Raw genomic sequence first — 15,995 nt, forward strand, 5'->3', positions numbered from 1 at the left:
CAATAATGCCCTACATGTACGAGCCCGAGTATACCGATGAGGAACTACTGGAAAGGGAAGCACGCGAAAACGATGGGGATTCGGACGGCAGTTGGCAGGACGAATCAACAGATGAAGAGCCTGGGCCTAGTCGAATGGACGGCGTCTCCACCTGGTGCACATGCTATCGGTGCGAGCTAATGCCAACTGAGGACGAGAACTGCTGCTGCTGAGAAAACTCGGGATGCCTGGCCTACATTTCGGAAGGCGAGCCACGACCGCAATGCATCACCGAGCTGCCTCACACGGGCCGTGTTGAGAATAATGATGGTGCTTATGCACGAACTTCGCGCAACTGTTCGTCCTCGTAATCCGAGTAACGAGTAAGTATACTCTGCTTGTCATGCCACTCCCATTTCATGATCTTCTACTGTATCCAAAATGACATCTACATATCATTGTAACGCATGTAAGTCGTTCAATAGTGTGCATTGTCTAGATAGCATTTGTCCGTGTAGAATGCCATTAGTTACAAGAATTGTCATTGACAACAAACGTTTATTAAATACAGTTTGTTTCATTCCTTTTCACAGGTGGTACAGGCTGGTGGCCTATCGTTCCTTTACATGGTGGCTCCACGGGAGGCTTGGACACCGCGTTTGAAGAGTGATACCCGCCTGTGCTGTTCGTGCCATTAGAGAAACGTTCCCGAGTGACAGCGGTCAGTACAGGGGATTTTCTCTCGCTGTGCTGCAACCTGACCCATATAATCTTTAAAGTCTTGTATTTTTGTGTCATGAAAATAAGGTACAAAATAAAACACCACATATATTTTAACAACGTTTGTTTCGATTTTTTAAATGAATCAAGTGTGTCTCCATTCAAGGATGGACGTCAGACATCTGTGTTCCGAATGGGTGAAGGTCTGGTCGCTTTGAAGCAGGGTGGTCACTATCTATCTAAGCTAACATAACATTCTCGATAATGCATGCACTAAATAACACTTGTTCAAAGTCTTTCAGTAGGTTATGTCTCTATAAAAGTCACACATATATCTATACTAACAATTACCATTGGATTATACAGGCCTTAGGGTCTTGACCACTATAATACACCGGTTGAAGTGTGGGTCTGTGCTCACAAGAATCTCCGGTATGTGGCATTTGTTATTGATAAGCAACGATATACTATCATTGATATAAAGGCGATATACTATATATTGATATAAAGGCGGATCGCGCCGGTGGATGCGTGCTGGCATGGGGGGGGCTGTCAGGGGCGCGAAAGGCCAAGGTGCCAAACATGTACACTTCAAAAGGTGTCCCACACCAAGGGGCCATCGGTCACATGGCCTCCTCAGACCCTGTGTCTCCAGCCAGGCCTCCCCTTGAAGCAGGCCGCCCCCCTAATACCACGACATACATACGTCATTCATTCACAAACACACCCCAGTTTCTAATACTTTAAAAACCACTCGCTATGTCTCATGAGAACAACTTTGTGCTTTGCAAGTCAACTCCTGAACGTGCTACCTGGGAACCACTGAGATCTATGCTATCTGCTCGTCGTCGTGCTATCCGTGAACTTCTGTGACCGCTTAGAGCAAACCCATCAGTGTGCTACCTGTGGCCACCCACCTATTCTCCTGCAACATACTGCTCTGCTTGCTGAATCCAACTGTTTGTTGGTCAAGGTAAGGCCATGTATCCTGGTCATATTTCGCAGATTTTTAAATTTCTATCTATTTGCGAGTAGAGTACCCAATAGTGCTATGTTCATTGGTCTCATTGCTATTGACTTGAATTTCCATTGCTATGCTAACAATAGATCTATTTATTTTCATCTGTGTCAATTGTCATCGAATTGCATCCTTCGGGGGTCCAGCCTATGATGTAAGCATGTTTCCTTCTCGTGCAATACAGAACATCCAAGGGATGAGTCACATGTTCAGTTTTTAGTCAAATCATTTATACATTTCTGCAACTTATGCAAATACTAACCGCACATAATGAACAGGTATAGTTCCTGCGACCAAAACAAACCTTGCATTGATCATTGTATGATTCATTTACTTTTGTATCAAATCTTTATTCTTGAAGATTGTATAATAATGTCGATATTTACTTTTCAGATTTATCAACAATGCCTGCCTGTTCTATTAGCGGTTGCCCTTCGAAGACCCATGCGAAATCTGAAGGCACTACAATGCATGTTTCCCGAAAACTGTTGATCGAATAAGAGAATGGGTCAGACATTGCGGATATCCACTGGATGAGCTGGAAAGTAGAGTCCAACAAGTCTTACAGGACAAGAGGGGTGATCGATACCGCATCTGCAGCCGGCACTTTTCCTTGGACATGTACACAACATCTTGGGTAACAAAGAAGAATAAACGGCGAACGACACGGAAATTGCTCGAAAACGCTATTCCCACTCTATTCGTCCACATTCCGCCACCGGTGAGTCAAGTGTCCGGATTTAGCTTTAGGCCTTGCGGTAGTGTGTAGGTAGCCGAATGGATTAATTGATATTGTAGGTGTTCTATCCCTTGTAATAATTTCGATATTGATATGGTTGTATAGTTTTTTGAATAATGACATTTACCAATATATTCTTTTTCGATTTCATAACCCACAAACGCAATGTATATATATGGGAACATGGAACTGTGCTGTATTGAGCATTTTACAAGTATTCTGTCGCCTTACATGGCTATTTTTAATATTGGCATTTCATTATCAATCATTAATTTACCTTTACAACTTCTTGACTATCCCTTGAATCTGAAGCAAGAACATTCTACATCCTTGACGTGGTCGCAGTTATCAACCACTTCTAGCGCGTATCAGATAATCTTACTAGGCTAATCCGCTACAGACCTTCTTTATGCACGTCAAGTAATATTTTTATTTTATCGTGTAATCATTTTACCGAATGCTTGGTTAGTGCTTTCCAATTGATATACACCTTAGTTATCGTCCGCTGGTGTTTGGTGTTTGTTTTCGGTTATAATTAGTGATATCCATACTAATGCAAGTACTGTCTTTCAGGGAGATGCTGAAGCGTCCGCCACATCTACAACATTTCTAGATGTTCTTCAACAGCAGGAGGTATGGATACTGACAGCTCCATCGAGCGTCGTCATCATCAGAGCTGGAATTCTTGTCGTTTGATTGTTCTACACAAGGTTTCATTCGTGGTTAGCCGTTGATATGTACCTGTGCTCTCGACCCCAGGTGTGTGTTATGTTTTCACTATTGTAATCCTCACTAATGCAAGTACTATGTTTCAGGCAGTTGATGGAGCGTCAACCCCTGCACTTGATGCAGAGCCTGACATTCAAGTAATTCCAGGGGAAGTGGAAGCGGGACCATGCGTATACGAATCGGCGCAACAGCTTTCGGAAGTGCGCACTACATTTGCAACATCCATAGATATTCTTCAGCAGCATGAGGTATGGATAATGACAGCTCCATCATGCGTGATCATATAACGTGATTCCATTTGCTATACTTTCTTCCCTATTAACGCAAGTGCTGTGTTTCAGGGAGACGACAAAGCTTCCACTACAATCACATCCAATTTAGATGATGCAGATGTAAATAAATCGGAGAAATAAGTCGATGAAATGTGATCATATTCAGATTTTCCTTGATTCTTTTGGACAATGCATCATTTGCGGTTATCTCTTTATATGTACCTGTGCGTTCGACCCCAAGTGTGTGTTACGTTTCCAATATTGAAAACCATACTAATCCAAGTACTGTGTTTCAGGGAGACGACGGAGCTTCCACCACAATCACAACATCTCATTTAGATGATGCAGATGTAAAGGAATCGTTGAAATAAGTCGATGAAATGTGATATTTGGATTTTCCTTGATTCTTTTGGACAATGCATCATTTGCGGTTATCTCTTTATATGTACCTGTGCCGTCGACCCCAAGTGTGTGTTGTGTTTCCAATATTGAAAAGCATACTAATGCAAGTACTGTGTTTCAGGGAGATGCGGATGCCTCCTCTCCAATACAACCATTCATGGCAGTCCATGCAGAGCCAGAGGTATGGATACTGACAGTTCCATTGAAATAGATCATCACTGGTCGAATACTTGTCATTTGATTGTTGCACACAATGTTTAAATCGTGTTTGGCTATTGAGATGTACCTGTGTGGTCGCCCTCACGTGTGTTTTATGCTAACAATATTTTGATACATAGTAATGAAAGTACTATGTTTCAGGGAGACGATGGAGCCTCATTCCGTGCTGTCTATGCGGATACAGAAAATAGTCGTTGCAGCGCAAGAGGAAGGGAGGACATGCGGAAACGAATCGGAGCTACAGCGTGCAGATGTTGAAGGTCGAGTCAAAAAAGTTGCAAAGAAAAAAAAAAACAAAAAGGTTACAAACCGTTCATAACTTTAAAAAAAATGTTTGTGCTGGGGACTGTTTTATGTTATTTTCCAGTCAATTCTACTACACTCCATCTTGCGTTTAAACTGAACATCCCTTTTCCAATCTCTCCTCCAGTTACCCGTGGGTGTCAGAACTATACACACACAGACAGTGAAGCGAATGAGAGATGTGGCTTGCCAGACCGTGTACACTATGGAGGAACTATTAATTGAGGCGAGGCGTGTTCAGGCTCGAGATGCTCATGTCCAATGGCCAGAACATGAATTAACTGTGTTTGGAGATTACAGCAAAGTTGCATTGGACCATAGCTACAGTGCGACCGCACCACCACAAGAAGATGTTATTGAATGTATTGAAGATAGCTCTGAAGTAGTTGCAGATCAATTTACACAATCTACACCCGCCAAAAATTTGCCACCAAAAAACCTGTCGGCATTGTTGTGTTCTCCCATCAATGTTGAAGTAATAGATGTCGAAATGACAGAATGAACCAGCCGCAGCATCCATAGACGCATCAGAACTTGATATCAGCGATATTACTTTCCAATGTGTTGAAATCTCCACAACGTCACAGGCCGAAACAACATTGACGCAGGATGACAGTCTAATGAAAGAGAGCAAATACATTGTATTCAACAGTTGTTTGATGGAAATTATAAGTATGCTGAAATGTGTGCATTCCATTAGAGGGAAAGTATGTGGGAAGCCATTGATTAATGTGACTCGTCAAATAAAAGGCAGTAACGTCAAAATAAATGCCGCCTATAGATTAAATCATAGGTTCTCATGGCCTGCACAACCGATGCTGGGGAAACTGCCAGCAGGCAATCTACTGTGTGCAGCTGCATCACTTTTTAGTGGCTCCCGTTTTAGAAAGTTAGAGGCTTTCTTTCAGTTTGTGGGACTCCATTTCATTTCTAAAGCGCTGTACTACATATACCAACGTGATTATCTGTTTCCGGCCATTAGTGATGCTTGGAAAATTGAACAATTGTCTCTAGCAAGTACATTCAAAGGCAAACGATTCAGGCTAGCTGGCGATTGACAGTGCGACAGCCCTGGATTTTCTGCCAAGTACTGCACCTACCACTTTCAGGACATGGATAGTAAGAAAATTGCGAGTTCGGTGGTCGTGCAGGTAACACAATGTACATCGTCAGTGGCCATGGAGAAACTAGGATTTATAAAATCAGTGGAATATCTACAATCAAGGGGAATGCACATCGACCTCATAGCCACGGATCGACACGTTTTAATTGCCAAGACAATGAGAGAGCAGTTCCCACATATTAAACATCAATTTGACGTATGGCATCTTGCTAAATCAATCAATATGAAAATCTCGGCTGCAGGGAAAAGAAAAAAAAGGTTTTGAAAGTATTTTGCAGTGGTCACATTCTATCACCAACCATCTTTGGTGGAGCTCATAAACTTGTGAAGGGTCAGTGGAAATACTACTTGAAAAATGGCGGTCACTGATGCACCACTGTACCAACGTTCACCGCTGGACAGCAAATGAACATTTCCACCAATGTGAACATGGCCCTTTGTCCCCAGAGGAGGCACGGAAGAAGAAGTGGTTGATTCCATCTTCACCGACACACAAAGCCATTGAGAAGATTGTTTGACAAAACTCTATCAAGAGATTTGAGAGGACTGACAGAATTCTGTCACACAGGAGATTTGGAGGTGTTCCACAATATGTGCCTAAAGTACAGGCCAAAGCGCTTGCATTTTAGCTTTCGGGGCATGAAACATCGCACTCTACTAGCGGTCTTGGCCCATAACAGCAATGTCGGACGTGAACAATCTAGGACTAGGGGTAAAATAAGGATGCCTCGCTACACTAAGGTGTTTTCAAAACGAAGTAAGCAATGGGTGATCAAACCAGTCTATGATGAAATGCAGTTGGACTTTGTGAAAGGCCTTATTGTTGCTGTGTTAGAGAAGCACAGATATGGAATTATGGACGTTTCTGTGCAGAGCAGTGATCCATTGCCACCGAACATTGCGACTGTGCCATGCCCACAAGAAGCACAGCTGATTGTGAAGTAGAAATCCCGGTTTAAATAATTGCAATACAATTGTCTTTTTGTAAATAAATGTTATTGTACAGTGTACCTGTAAACCTAACCCCTACCTTAACCATCATGGGTGGCGAACAAGCTGGGTGTCATCTTTGAATTCTCTCTATTCACCTCACATGTGTATGTATATATTTTTCTCATGTCTCATCTCATGTAAATATAAATGCTGCATACTGTTAACGGAGGGGAGGCTTGCGTATTGCAAATAATAAAACAAACAAATCTCACTTTTAACTCAACTCCTGTGGTACTTTATACTTTCCCTGACCTTCCGCAAAAAATTAAATGTCTCAATTTGGGCTGCAAAGCTCGCAGACAATGGGGACAAAATTGGGGCACTTAGAACGCGCCAGCCAAGCGGGCCGTGGCATTTGGAAGAGAAGCCAGTTCGCATTTGCACATTGAGGCGCACTACATAGACGGAATCTAAACTTCAAGTTCTATACTACGCGATGTTGCAAATAAAGAATGCGAATGACAGCGCCCAGATGAGGCCCACAAGTCGCACTGGAAGTATAAGGGTCTATTGTTTTTTGACCTTGAGACAGGGACCATGCCGAAAGAACTACATTTGAAGGGAGCGTGCAATAACGTAAGAGACGATAAGGCAGAAAATTCAGAAACTAGACCGAGTTTCATTTTAGTTCAGTATACGAAAAATCATTGTCAAGAGCACGGTCCGTTTTACAGACTGCATTACGAAGAGACACAATGGAAATTTCAAATATAATGTAAGTAAATCTTTACACGCTTTTATACCGGAATGAAGATTTAATGAATGGATGCATGAATAAATGAATGAAGGAAGAGCTAGGAAAAGCAAGTAAAACGTGTTCGTAGTGGGCACATGGGCATGCAGGTCCACTGGTCTCACCGATCTCGGTCCTTGGCCCAGCCACTTTTCCCTGCACTGCCTACCTGCACTACGGAACTGTCTCTGTATCCTTCAGCCCCTTCTCCCGGCATTTACCTTGCACTTGCCATCAGCTGGCCCTATTATTTAATTTGTATTCAACTAACCATGTACAGCCCTTCCCCATGCGCGATCAGAACGACACCTGGCCTAGTAGGATCGTTGTCTGTCTGCCCTTGTTCCCCACCTGCCTCGTCACGCCTAGAAACACTTGAGTATAGGCGCGTTACAAATGCTATATCATATATCATATCATTCCTCACGCATGTAGACTAACTGTCGTTTATCATTGTGTGTTGGCCTCGATTTATTTCGTTACTTTTCGCATTGATTTTTAGAGACGAACATACTCCATTGAACTATCCTTGCAAGCAAATAGTTTCTGATCGGCCGTAATAAATGAAATGAGTAATATTAATGAAGTTCGGCTAGCGAGACTACATTTTTTTGTTTTCATAACAGGTATTTGATCCCATTCTGCCACTGCCATCTGTTTGAGACACCAGCGGATGGATTCTTCAGCAGACACCTGCAGCTTTGTGTCAACAACTGGAGCACGATCACCATATTATGGGACGATCGCCAAGGGCCCACATGCCCTTACGCTGTACTAGTGGCTAGAAGCAACATATCAACCTTTACGCTGGCCTAGTGCCTACTTGATGGAACAGCCTTGTGGTTCACCGTGCTTCCAAAGTGATTCTTTTTACGAAAATGAACACCCTGTGTACCATTAAGGAACAGCGCGTGACTCAAGATGAAACGGAACAGTTATTGCAGATACAGATAAAAGAAAATAAATGGCTTTCGGAGTTCATATGGCAATTGCTGAATATTCTCTAAACATTTAATGTCAAATAAATGTACTTTACCAAATGTACCGTGTTGCTGTTTCATTTTAAAGTACAGTTTCATATTCCGAATTGCGGCGCGCTGTGTTGTGAGTTGATCTGTGTTGGTTTCTGGGTTCTGTGTGGAGTCGCGCAGAAGACTGGGCGCTTTTGCCTACGCAACACAGTAACGTCATGGAGAGAGGCAGGGAATATGAATGTTTTGATAATGTCAGGCTCACGGGCGGGGGAATTGATTTAGTGCCGCAAAAGCAGGTCAGCCAGGGCGATCAGGGAAAAGATAGGATTTTTTTATTTTTATTTTGGTTGGCTAATTAGATTAACCTTTCAAAACAAAATTATTTTTACAAAACATATACAAAGAAGCGAATTTTTTAGCAATAAAATAAAATTAAGCAACTTGACTTAAATATATTAAATAAAGCAGGTAAAAACATCATACTATATCAACTTATGATTAATAGGACTACTCATCCAAATCAAAATCAAAAGGAACACATCAAAAACAAATATGAACACGCTGTATACGGGTAGGTATCAAAGTATTAAAAAGTAGTAAGAAAGCCATAGTTTACATTCATTCTCCCGTTCACCAGACATCAAGTTACTCACTAAATTACAGTGAGCACAGTATCTTGTTTAAGAATTGGATAGTGGCTACTCTTACCTTTGATGTCGCAAATAGCTCATACCATAGTTCATCATTGGAGCGTCTTATACAATGGTGCCTTGTTAATTTGCCAATAATGTCTTTTCTCTGCATTTTTAAAGCAACACATTCTATTAATAAATGTTTCAGATTTTCTTTAGCTGTTCCATCATTGCAGAAACGACATAATGAGGAATCTGGCTTAATAATACCCCTCCTTAACAGGATTTGTTTTGTTGGCCATAAATTTAGGCGAAACCTCAATATTTGATTTCTGAGAGTATGAGAGGGACATTTTAATAAATAATCAGCCGTATGACGAAATTTTTTATGCCCAAACAGAGCTCTGTCAAAGTCCTTTAATTTCAGACAGTTCTGTTCAGTTAAGTTCCAATCCAATTGATATAGTTTAGTTTTGGCTTTAGTAGGATTGGATAATAAAAGATCTAGAGAGATGTTCGCTTCCGTCAAATCTAACATCACAGCCTCTCTCCAATTTGATGGAAATAAGTGGTCAGATCGTAGTAAATAGTCTGCCAGAATCTTAAGTACACTATTACTAGATAGGCCAAGAACGCATTTCCGAAATAAGCAGCATCTCTTCCAAGATGCTTGTATGTTCACTGAAAGAATTCCCAATTCAAAACGAAGCAGTGCCATTGGGCTAGAGTTCGGAAGATTCAAGATTTTCTTCCAAAACCTTGCCTCTAATTTGTTCCAATAACAGGCCTTCAGGGGTAACCATGCCTCGGACCCATAAGTAACAATAGGAATTACCTTTTGCTGATAAAAGATAAGAATGTGCTTGCACGAGAACTTGCCATACTTATGTTGTAAAATCCTCGCTTGTGATATCAAAGTTGACAGTTTACCCTTTATACCGTCTCTTTGAGGCATGTTTGTAGGAGAGTTACTGAATATAACACCTAGGTATTTATATTCATTAACTACATTCAACTTTTGCTTATTCAAAAACCAACAATACTGTTTCCTTACTCTTGACTTATATCTCCCCAATTCCATTACTTGTGTTTTCTCCAGGTTTAGCGTTAAATTATTCTTTGTAACATACTGACTCAGTTTATCAAGCATGTTCTGCAGGCCACTCGGCGTCTGCGAGATAAGAACTAAATCATCTGCATACAGAAGCCATGCAATTCTCTGGTTCCCAAGTTTAGGAGCATCATTCAATACATTACTAAATTCGCTACCCAGGTCAAGTATAAACAAATTGAACAGTGTGGAGGCAAGAATGCAGCCTTGTTTCAGGCCGCGCTTGGTGAGAATCTCTTCAGACAACAGCCCTTCCAAATTCATTTTAACCTTCATTGAGGTGTTAGTGTGAAGTAAATATATTAAGCTTACAAGCGAGGATGGACAACTAAATTTCAACAATTTTTCAATTAGCAGGCTCCGGTCTACAGAATCAAAGGCTACTCGAAAATCAACATACGCCAGATAAATTGGTTGATTTCTTGTAGCACACAACTCTTTAATTGCATTAAGAGTCGTTATGTTAATGCTGGTTCCAAGTCCTGCAACAAATCCCGTTTGAAATGGATCTCGCCGATTCTCTTCTGACGCCCAGATGTTAAGATCTCTCAAGACAATTCTACTGAAGATCTTACCAGGGGCGTCAAGAAGAGAGATCGGACGATAACTTGCAGGATCCGCTCGATCACCCTTCTTATAGACAGGCACCGTAATGGCCTTGCACCATGATGAAGGAACTGCTTGTTTAATTTGCAAAGCTTGGAAAACTTCGTAAAGAATGGATTATCAGAAAATGGCGGCTCCCTGGTGCTTGTTTTCGTGTGCGTTTAATGGACAAAAACTCGGGTCAGGTCCATAGGAAAGTTTACTAAAATCGAGCCACTTAGGCTTAAAAAAACATGGCCGTCCCGTAGGGACAATAAAAAATTTTACTAGACCATGCCTTTAATACCAATACTTGTAATCACAAGTCTTACACTAAAAGAATTCAGACTCACACCCGCCCAGCATCTCTAGACACTACCATCCCTCAGCCTCTAGGTAAGCCTACACAAAACCTTAAAGGAGCGCTCATTAACGCAAGATCTTTAGTCGCTCATGCTACAGAGTTAGCAGAAGTTATACAAACTGAAGACCTTGACTTCTTAGAGATCACAGAATCTTGGCTTCACGAGGCACGCTTACCCTAGCAGTTCCAACTGACTACACCATCCTCATAGTGGACAGAGCTGTAGCGCGAAGTGGGGGGGGATAGCCATTATTGCCAAAACAAATCTAAACATGAGATCATCATCTTAATCTTTGTGAAGCTATGTCAATTAAAATACCTACAGCCAATTCTCAAACTCTAAATATCCACCTCGTGTATAGACTGCCTGGCCCTATCAATACCTTCATTGATGACCTGTCCACGATTCTGTCAGAAAACCTAAAAGGGAGTCTTCTCAAACCTTACTGATAGGAGACCTCAACCTAGGCTTTAATGACACCAGTGACCAATATGCCTCAGCAGCGGCCAACACTTTAACAGAACTTGGCTTTTCGCAAAGAATGAATACACCTACTCATTATAAAGGGAGAACGCTTGACTGGGTGGCAGACTATAATTGCAAGGCATCTATCTCCTCCATCTGACCACAAATCTGGACGGATCACTATCTGATATCTTTCACTCTAGCCAGTAAAAGACCCAATACACAGTCACTGCGTGCCCTCCCTGCACTTACCAGAAATAAAATAAAAAATATCACAGTAGACAAACTACTCCCGCGCATCTTGCCTACCCACAACGCCCTCTCCGACAACATGGATCCCAGCCACCTAGTCATAGCATATAACAAAGTCATGACCAAATCTCTGGATACTATCGCCCCACTAAAACCTAGAAATACCAAGCCTAAAAGCCACCTCAACAATTGGTTTACCCCTCACCTAAAAAAAAAAAAAAAAACTAGCCAAAGGAGAATGCGAACCTGCCTGGAAACGTCACCCCACTGTAGAAAATAAGCAAGAGCTAAGATCTTAACCCAATACAAAAAGGATATCCTATTGGCCAAACAAGAATCCTACAACAATAGACGTATGCAATCAAACTCCAGTATCAAAGAGCTCTTCACTCTCTTAAAAGAATTAGAAAACCCCATCACTTCCCAAGATAATAGTGTCAAAGATAAAACCTGGTGCGCTAACAAAGTTCTGAACCTTCAAAACAAAATAGCTTTAAAGAAAGCGTCACTAAACTCTACTACTACTTCCACCAAAAGAGTAACACCAACAACACCCAAAATTTAACCTATCATCTAATTCCACTTTTCCAAAGTCTCCATTAAAGAGGTTGAGAAAGTCATACTAGGCCTTAAACTAGTCAAATTGTAAGGGTGACCAATGCCCAGCACAATTGATTAAGGACGCCGCTAGGGAACTAGCACTGTTCATCACAAAACTCATTAACGCCTCCTTCATATCTGGCACGATACCTAGCAACTTGAAGGACTCCTGGGTACTCCCACTCCTCAAGAAGCAGACTCTAGACCCTGCTATAACAACAAACTACAGGCCCATCACTACTGTACCATTCCTGCTGAGAGTTTTAGAAAAGGTCGCATATATTCAAATCCAGAACTTAATCAACTTCTAGGCTCCCGCCAATCTGGTTTCCGTCCACTACATGGCACTGAAACAGCACTCATCGACCTTAAAGCCCAAATAGATAAACTAAGGGATAATGGAAAAGCTGCATTACTCCTACTGCTCGAACTGTCAGCAGCGTTTGACTTGGTGGATCACAAAGTCCTTTGTAGCCATCTAGATACAGCTGCCCATTTTTCCAACAAGGCAATAGCATGGATACAATCTTTCCTTAGCGACTGAACCATAAGGGTTTTTTCTCCATCTGCTGCCGCAGATCCTATTACCTGCGGGGTACCCCAGGGCTCGTGTGTTTCCCCAACACTACAATATTCACCAAGCCCCTGTTTGATGATTCTGACCATCTGGGTGTCACCTACACTAATTATGCAGACGACACCCAGATCCTCCTACCACTCACAGGGGACTATAGCAAGGATTTAGCACTGGTGAATAGAATTTACAGCATCATTCAGGTATGGATGGCCACTCATGGCCTCTGACAACGGTTGTTTAGGAAGGCAGGTATTCAAGGTGCATCTTAAGTATGCAAACAAATGGATCAATTAGAGTGCTCACACTCAAAACACAGAGAGAGGGACACCCGGCTCGGCGTACCTTACCCTAAGGAAGAACACCCTAACCCTGGCGGGGGTGCCTGTCCCTGGGTAGCGCGTGGTGTATCGCCTATCTAACAGATATAGAGGAGAGTGCTGTCCCTCAACCTTCTATACTAGTGGCAGTGTCTGTAGGCAGACAAAGGTCGTCAAAAAGTGAAAAGGTCTAAAAAAAATGGTGTTCTCCAGAAGGTTGAACAGTGTTCAACAAAGCTGTGGATTAGATCTTGAGGCTGCTCGATCTTAAGCGTGGGTACAACCTGCGAAACAGGTCAACTGTTTATGTTCCATCCAAAGTGTACAACTTTAATAGTGCCCGTAGGTCACCGTGGTTGGGGTGTGAAACAGTACAGCTGGAGAGACCACTGGTGGGTGAAGCAGTAAAACACAGCCAGAGGGCTGGAGGGCTAGAAAATGGCTCTTATAAAAATATTTAGCTCACTCTGTGGTAATGTGTGCTACAGCGAATGATTTTCAGAAAATAGAGTCTCTTTTTTGGTGTAGAAGAGATCAAAGGTGGGTCATGAGAGCCCTCATGACCGAAAGGGGTCGACCGGTTTCGATGGCGTAGGAAATTCGAGCCATCTTCTTCAGGACCGTAATTAGAAATGCAAGCTGGGTTGCCGAAGTTCAGAGAGATGCTGAACAAGTAGAGAATTGCTGGTGTCTCCTGTGAGGAGACAAAAGGGAGGGGGGGGGGTGAGAAATGGAGAAAAACAATCAAGGAGGGGGAAGGGCAATTAAGGAAGACTAGCAACAATCAATGCATGCAAGCATTAGGGTGGAGGTCTTCATGCATTGTGGTGAGCATGTGGGAACAATAACTAAATAGGTCAATAAATATAGGAGAGGTGAGGGTGCCCGAGCACCTGTGAGGAGTCTCACCGCCAAAGGGTAAGGGAAGTGGGAGAGTGAAAGAGAAACGTCTCTAAAGGTGACTGGTGGGCACCACCGAAAGGGGAAGGGCGGCGTGCACACAGGTTGGTGGAAGGTGTGCATTTTTTTTTAATCACACAAGGGATAAATACTCAATAGCATACAGGGGACAAATGAGTAGCGAGATCCACACACATTGGGGGGTCCCCCAAATGAACCATTCAGCAACTAATTTAATGGCCCAGTCTTAGCTCATACTGGGTCCCATTCCATAGGCTATTCGAATCACTACACAGAATGTTACACACAGTGCAAGGTATTTGTCATTTTATATTAAAATGGTTACAATTTATTACATAGGCCATTGGTCCTATGTTTACAGAATAAAACAAACGACATAAATACATATGTCAATATGAAAGATGTATGCATACATCCAATGGCATTTTGCGATTGAATTATAAAACCTAAAGTGACACGGAAAAAATTCTATGGTGAGGAGGAAAGCGGGCACAAACACTATCTTCCTGGCCCTATCTGGCTAATAAGTCACAGATAACCTCCATAAAGCAGTGTCACCTATTTCATGTTCTAAAATTGATTGTACATGACAAAATTAATTATTCATGACCGAAAAAAAAACACATCCCAGGTCTACGTCTACGTTGAACCATACAGCATAACTCGATGACACAGAGTAATGCAAGGGACGTTTCGGCAGGACATCAATTATACTGCCTTCATCAGGACCCCAAGGGAAATGGAGCTCTGTGGATGTAATAAATAATAAATTTACTGTCGTATAAAAACATATTAAAGAGCCAGCAACCAAAAAACCAGCTGCTGGTAAGGTAATATGTAAAAATGTGGGGAGAAAGAGAGCCTCCACTGACTAAACACCAAGCTACTGTGTGTAAGCAGAAAACCACACCTAGCCAGAGGGGTGACATCTACATAAAGGAACCTCCACCTGAACGTGTCATTCACTATACCCTTCCCCGTCACCGGGCAAGAAAAGGTGGCAGTGAAAAGAATCACGATCAAAGAAAAGAGGAAAGAGGGAAATAAGAGGAAATTAATATTAAACCCCCAAATGATTGTGTGTGGTGATGCTATGTCCAAGTGCCAGCATGCTGAGCGCCCCAGCAGGCCGAGCCCAAGACTGAAATCCGCAGTGCCCAAGGCAGTGTATATAGAGGGCTATATAAGCCCTCAACTTACTTTAAGGGGTAGAACGATCCCCCAGAAGAATTTTCGCTGCCACGGTGGTGGCAAGAAGAAGGAAAAACCTCCAGGTCTGCAATTGTGGAAACAAAACGACCAAGATACAATGAAACCCTTATCCAAAAGGGGGTGACAACATAGAAAGCACTACCCGTCAACCCCTTTGATATGCGCGGGGCCACACAGTTGCTCACCTTAAAGGTCGGGCTGGGCATATCATAAGTAAATGTCCCTCTGGTGACGGTCGCATTGGTCAAAAGCCCATATCGCAAAATGTAGAGGTTCAGGACGAGTATGCAGTAAAACATCCTCAAGTCGCCATTCCCAAGCTGGAGAAAGGTAAAGGAACAGAGCAGCCAGGCCATAAATATAAAGGGTCTAGAATCCAACCCGCTCAAAATCAATGGACACAGTTGTCGACACTCCCCGGCTCAAAGTACATATAAAACAAAATTAATGGGTGTCCACACGGTACGCGTGGTATAAAGCCCAAAACTCACCACTGCGTGTCCCATGCATCAAACTTGAGCAGAGACGACTAACATATAAACGAGGCACCTACCTGAACATGCCTCCTAACGACCGCGGATACGGCGCCGAAGCGGAGAGACCTTCCGAGTTGCATACAACGTCTCCAGCATTCCATCGTCTGCGCAGACCACTACAAAAAATGGTATGCGCGCGCCGTCAAGTGGTGCGGAGAAACAAAGAAAGGACACGCAGCTAACTAGAGCATAATCTCAAAGTCGACAGCCCATTAATG

Source organism: Ambystoma mexicanum, chromosome 3q (assembly GCF_040938575.1).
Source record: "Ambystoma mexicanum isolate Mex_15411 chromosome 3q, UKY_AmexF1_1, whole genome shotgun sequence".
Lineage (NCBI taxonomy): Eukaryota > Metazoa > Chordata > Amphibia > Caudata > Ambystomatidae > Ambystoma > Ambystoma mexicanum.